Source organism: Nannospalax galili, unplaced genomic scaffold (genome assembly GCF_000622305.1).
Source record: "Nannospalax galili isolate Female #2095 unplaced genomic scaffold, S.galili_v1.0 scaffold390, whole genome shotgun sequence".
Taxonomy (NCBI): domain Eukaryota; kingdom Metazoa; phylum Chordata; class Mammalia; order Rodentia; family Spalacidae; genus Nannospalax; species Nannospalax galili.
Genome location: NW_008330777.1, coordinates 3,359,831 through 3,366,676, shown reverse-complemented (window position 1 = coordinate 3,366,676; position 6,846 = coordinate 3,359,831). Strand labels below are relative to the sequence as shown.

General features: G+C 40.9%; 1 protein-coding gene across 4 annotated transcripts in view; it reads right to left on the bottom strand.

Moving 5' to 3' along the window:
* Nucleotides 1-6,846, bottom strand: part of Syt1 (synaptotagmin 1) — a 556,957-nt gene that overhangs the window by 35,043 nt on the left and 515,068 nt on the right. The gene's annotated exons all lie outside the window — the stretch shown is intronic.

The following is a 6,846-nucleotide window of genomic DNA, read 5'->3' as shown; positions in this document are numbered from 1 at the left end:
TCCTTCCTTCCTTCCTTCCTTCCTTCCTTCCTTCCTTCCTTCCTTCCAAGGCTGCTTTGGCACTGTGGAACTCTGGACATGGCAGGACTTAAGTTTAGTAGGGAATGAGAGATCCTCTAGGTGTGCTGAGTAAGTAAGCCCCATTTTTCTTCCTTGGGGAACCAGGAAAAATGTAACTAAGAAGGTAAAGAGTAAATTTTCCAAGGGAAATTTCCAAGTAAAATTTCCTCTGCTCCTTGGCAATACCTCTCTCTGCCCCTCAGTCTTTCTTCATTTTACATAAGTGCAGTTTATGTCCGTGTGCAGTGCCTTCTAATTAGATTTCACACCACCGCTTCAGAATGGAGGAAGACTTGGCTGTTCATTCACATCATGTCTCCTTTATGTTACTTTGAACTGGAAAAAAGAATTTTAATTCAAGACTGATTTGCTTCTGTTCCCCTCCCTTCCTGTTAGACAGAAATGTGTGAGGAATGTGGAATGAAGAAGCAGGAGGGAATTTTCAGAAAGTGTTATATTTATCTGTCCTTCTAAGAGTCTGCCAGGAGCTGATGGAGGTGCGAGTGGGTGGCCCAGCAACTTTGAGAAGGTCAAAGAATTTCCAGGAGCAAAGAAGGGAGGGACCCAGGATCCAGAATGCAGGATGGCAATCCGCAATTGCCAGGATTTGCTGCCCTCTTCAGGACTTTTAGGGAAAAAAATATCAGTTAAAGTTGGCCAAAGACTTAGTCTGACAGGCAAGGACATGCACAGGAACTGCTTGCATATTTCTGGTTATGATGTTATTTGTTTTTGTTTAGAAAAGTTGATGAGGCACACATCCTGCATCCCAGCATCTCATTGCTGTGTAAGTGTTTTAGACATCCCCTGCTACCTTGTACAAAGAGACAAGTAAAGGAATATTCTTTGTTGGGTTTTTTATGACAGCAAGAAATTGTAAATAACCCAGATATCCATATCCTCTGAACAACTTATTAGTCATGTTTATATAGTTACAAAATTAACAAAGCTCTATCAGTCAATATGGCTGTATCTCCAGCTAGTTAAGTAGCAGAATTAGAGTATGATGCCATTTATAAAGTTTGGAAAACAAACAAACATAAAATACACAGGCTGTAATGTCATGAATACAGTTGAAAACATGTGAAACCAAAACTGAGTGTATATATAATAGAACACGCTCGGGGTGACAAATGTAAAATGTGAAAAAAGACCTGAGACTCATGAGCCAAGTTCCAGATTATAGTTACCTCTGACTAGAGAATAGGACAAAGAGAGGGAGAGGTGCACAGGGTGTGCCAATGTGCTGTTGATGTCTTTTTTAGCTTAGAGGGTATATGAGTACTGATTATTTGCCTGTTGTATCACAAAGCATTTCATTTTAAAAGAGCAGCTCTGAGTCAGCATCAAGTAGAAATTATGCGTACCTGCGTGCAGACAGTACAGCACCCTTTCGTGGTTTGGTACCAAGACAGCGGATACCAGAGGAGTCTTGCTTTTAAATGGAATTGAATCTCATTATCTGGAAACGCATCAAGCCTTCAGATCCTGTAGCCAGTGTGATCACACCTGCCTTACTTGCCACTCTCACTGATGGTTTTCCAGAGAGAGGGTGCAGGTGGGAGGAGCTAGGTCATTAGGACTTAGCAGAAAGGCAATTAGGCCGAGTTGGAGTGCTCTTTTCTGTGCAAATCCAGACTTCTTACTGTATCTTACTTTCTCCACTTTCCAGTTTCCCAGTGTAAACGCTGTGAGAGGTGATATGTGGGTAGAAAGAAATTCTTAGAGGATCATTAGTAGTGCAATGCTCTGAGTTCAATTTCCAGCAGTAAAAATACAAAATCGTTAGTGTACACTGCAGCTGCAGTTGGTTTTATTTATGTGAAAATAGATAAAAGTCAGAGGGCAGTGGTGAGTCCTTCTGCTGAGGCTAGATGCTGGCTTTTTCAGGGACCTCAAGCATCTGGGAGGGCCATGAGCACCGACACCCACAGCTGCTTCCACGTGTGAAACCCTGTCACTTATTCCCCCTTGAGCAGAAGGCATGCAAAGAGTAAGTGGCGCCATTGTGGGAGCATGGCTTTGTTAAAAAGGGGCTTTTAGAGATTCTAAGTAACTTGGATTTCATCATAAAGGCAGCATGAGGCTAATTAAAGCCAATTATGAGATTTTTAAACAGGGAAATGCATAATGAGGGTTTTGTGTTAGGAAGGTGCTGTTGGCGCATGGATAAAGGAAAAGGTAGGCGTCAAGGGGCTGGAGTGGGGAGCCATGCCCTCACTAGAGTGGGGAGGGCTCCGGAGGAAGGAGGTCTCCATGGAGGTGGAGCAACAGGGCACATTACTACATGGCCATTCACAGCTCCTTTAAGCTCCATTTACAAATATGCTATATGTCATTAGAAGGAGGAAAATCAAGCAATAAACCAAAATCCCAGGCTCTCAAATATCTACTTTTTATTATTCCATTGCTTTTATGCTGTCTCAAATTGTCCAAAAGATACTTCTGATCTTCTGATAACTGATGATCGATGCATGCTTTACAATTTAGATTAAGTTAATATATATGCATATATATATATCATCACAGGAGACTTGAAGGAGAGAAACACCTGTATTTACATATTAGTTTTAATGTATTTTTTCCTGCTATGACTGCATAGGATTTGAGACATGATTTTCCTACTGCCTCCCTGCAAAGCTAGTCTTTTTGTATTTCTTTCAAGGTCTCATTTTCAAGAGCACATAGTATCTTTTACACCTTTCTTGATCAATAAGGATAATAGAATTTATGAGTCTCAACCCATTTTTCTTTAAAAACAGAAGTGAATTTCCTATAATTTGTTATTTAAAACATAAACACAGCTAATTCTTTTTTACTCATTCTTTGAGTCAAAATAAATAGTAATTTTCCTTCCGTTCTTGGATTTTGATCAATAACATAAAATACATATGAGAAGGCATCCTACATCAGTAGCTGAGTTCCCAGAATTGCGACAAATCCCAAAACTATGGATGCTGTCATTTGTCTTTCAGTCATAATTTTCTATCTTTGAAAATATAGTGATCATTTCAAGATGATCTCTGCCCCACTCCAGCTCCCACTTTGGTCTCCTGCCCCCTCCCCACTCCAACTGGCTGCCTTTCTTTCTTCTTTAGTTCCTCTTCCTGTTACATATTTTCCATTACTGTATTTCCCACCTCCCTCAAGGTCTCTTCTTAGGAGAAGGTTTTCATACATGAGCCATTGGTAATTGATAGCTGGTGGGAGAGGGAGAGTCTCTTTTCTTTAAGGGTATGAGACTGGGTAGGTTGACCAGGCTGCAGGGGATGCATTCACACCCAAGAGCATTGGGGGAACAGGAGACACACTCAATAGGCCTTAAAAAAATAATAGAGACATGAAGTCAGGGGAAGGAGTGAAGAAGGTGGGGTGGAGATGAGGCAGGGTCTCTGAATGTGATTGTATGGAATTCTCAAAGAATCACTAAAAATATTTTTTAAAAAGAAAAGGGGGTCTAAATATGATTCAGATGTATGAAATGCACAATTGGAGGGTTTGGACATGAGAAGATGAAAAGAGCTGTGCATGCAACTTTCTGTTCCCCTCTCCAGCATTGTTGTCAGCTTCCCAAGGGTCTCTGGGCAGCTTTCTGCCCTGCCTTTTACTCCTGGAGACATGAATGTTGGCTCATGTGTCACACAGCTGAATCTCTCTCTCTCTCTCTCTCTCTCTCTCTCTCTCTCTCTCTCTCTCCTCTCCCTCTCTCCTCTCTCTCTTCTCTCCCTCTCTCCTCTCCCTCTCTCTCTCCTCTCTCTCTCCTCCCCCCCTCTCTCCTCTCTCCTCTCTCTCCTCTCCCTCTCCCCTCTCTCTCTCCTCTCTCTCTCTCCTCTCTCTTTCTCTCTCTCCTCTCTCTCTCCTCTCCCTCTCCTCTCTCTCTCCTCTCCTCTCCTCTCTCTCTCTCTCTCTCTCTCTCTCTCTCTCTCTCTCTCTCGTCTTTCATGTCTTTAGTACAAGAGAAGCTCTAAGTTGGCCCTCTCGTCCCCCCAACCCCCACCATCGTTTCACTGTCTCAACTGCATTTTCCTTAGATTTGGAAAGGAAACATTCTGATAGCAGTCAATATTTCCAAACACTGAAATGGATTCTTGCTGTGAATGGGTCTATGCCACACCATGGTTCAGCTGAGTCACTAGTGCAAACTGCTCAAATCAGAAGCTCCGAGAAAGCTAAACTTGCTTACATGACTGCAGTCCTGGTTGCAGATGGGTAGGTTGACCATAACACAAGCCAGCAGAGCTGGTTCTGTGGCAGCATTAACTCAGCACTTCCCACCAGGAAATCCTTAAATGCAAGTCTCTGAGTGACTATGAATCAGAACAATGTTTTGGAAGAGCAATTTGGCAACATTGAGAATGCACATTCCTTTCTAATTAGCATTTCCACTTATAGGAAATTTTGTAATTAGTTCTTGTGCATAAAGTAATTAAAAATACTAGTATTTATGAAGACAAAAACCATACATCTAAACTATGTGTCTACTATTGTGGAATGACTGAAAACATTTTGGCAAGTTCACACAAAAGAGGTAGGTAACTATGTATGGTACTTGTTTAAAATTGCTGAGGTGGGGGTGGAGAGATGGCTCAGTAGTCAGGAGCCCCTGCTGCTTATAGAGGACAAGGTTTCAATTCCCAGCACCCACATGGCAGCTAACAACCCTCCATAACTCTAGTTCCAGAGGATCCAATGCCCATTTCTGGCCTCTGTGGGCACTGTACACATGTGGTGTACTTATATGTGTATTTATACACATAAATATAAAATAAAATAAAAATTAAAATGTTGAGGTGATAAAACAAAAGAATTGCTTGGTGGGACTTTGTGTCCTGTGCTTTCCAGCACCTTCTTTTCTCAGGTGTGGACAGTTCCCATTGTATTTTCTATAAGTGTTTTGCAAGAGTCTTAAGACCCTTTTTCCTAACAGATTGCCCTTATAAGGCCCCTCTTACATCAATGCTATAGTGCACAAATACAGCACAGATTCATGAAAGAAGTAAAATGGTGTAGCAATGTTTATTTGTAGTATATCCTGTGTAATGGACATACATTTCTGAAAAGATATGCAAGGGGCAGTTTACAGTTGTTATCTTTGAATGCAAGGGCTGACTGTGGGTATGGAAAGACTTTATCTTGTCTGTTACTTTTGCAAGAATATGTATTAAAACTTTTAGAAGGTAAAAATGAATTTTAAGTAAACAAGTGAATAATTCTACATAAATAAAAAGGAAAATCTACAGCAGGGAATTTATCTTACTCCTTTAGGTATAGGTACCCTAATAAGACTCTTCAAAAAATATGGTCCTGTGGTGGTCCATGAGACAAGTTTGTGTTGCCCATCATTGTATCCTTACTAGAGGAAGGTGCTCCAGAGTCCTGAAGGTTATGCCTTCAGGATGGCAGGGACAGCCTCCTCTATGAAGTCTGCTGGGATTCTTGAAGTCCTCACGGCTCTCTGCCTCCTTTCCTTTCCTATCATGAAAAAATTCATTCCTTTAAACTGGTTGCCTTTCTGCCTGCCCTGTGTTTAAACTTATCTCTTAGCTCAGATTCCACCTGCCCTTATCACAGTGTTCGCTTGTTACCTGGAAGATCCACTGATAAGGAATACAGGTTTTAATTCTCTACCAAGATTACAGGGACTTCTTTGTAAAGTAAAGGGAAGAAGATCACAAAAGCATGCCCAATTGCTAGAATGGGGCATTCCTCCACAGCAGCAGCAATTCTCCTGGGAGATGCAGGTTTCAAAACAAAATCCCAACTTCAGATGGTGTGACCCATAAGGATCTGTATGCTTTCCCACCCTGTACACACACACACACACACACACACACACTCACACTCAGTCCCCATCTGCTGCAACTTCCTCACACACACCCATCCTCTAGCTTCTTCAAATTGCTTGTCTTCCTGGTATGCACAGGCATTCTTCTACCACAATACTTTGTACCAACCCTACCTCAAAATGCAATTAACCCACATTCATTTTCTCAGTCCTTAGCATTTTGATTTAATGGTGTTTGACTCTAAATAGCTTCTCCCATAGAGTAGGAAAATTAGATTCCAGCAGAATGATTGGAGGAGGGGCAAACCCCAATTCTATGGGATTATAATAATTTCATTGGTGTATAATCCAAGTGAGTCACTGTAAAAGCCCAGCCTAGATTATAAACATGATATTTACCTTCCTTATACATGGAAAAGAATTATTTGACTTGGAGAAAAAAAGGAGATAGTTGTGGTTTAATATTTAATTTTTGTTTTTTCACGTAGATGTTTATTTTACTTCTCTGCGTCTTATTTGTGACTTAGGCCTGCCTGCAATTATCTGCACTTTTACCCTTATAGTCTAATTGGGAATCATCCTGTAGTGCTCAAACTCTTTTAAATTACACCTTGATTTACTACTTAACTCACAGGCACGAAGAAAGAATTAAAAAGCTGCAAAGAATGCAGTACTACAAAGTAATTTATATAACATAGAAAATACATCAGTCTCATTTGCAGATAGCATAAGCCTAGGTACTTGAAATTCTCTACCTAGCAAACGTTAGGAAATGATACAAGCAGCTGTTTGACTGGCATGTTGTGATCTGGCTACTTACTGTACATCACCTTGGTTTCGAATGTAGTGAAACATGACACATCATCAGATATTTAAAGGTACAGAGTTGTTTTCAGCCGTCACACATTTAGATGGGAAATATCCTATTTGGTATGAGAGTAGTTGAACAGACAGATCTGGTGGCTTTCTAACTAACTGAATTAAATTTGAGCCTACTGGAA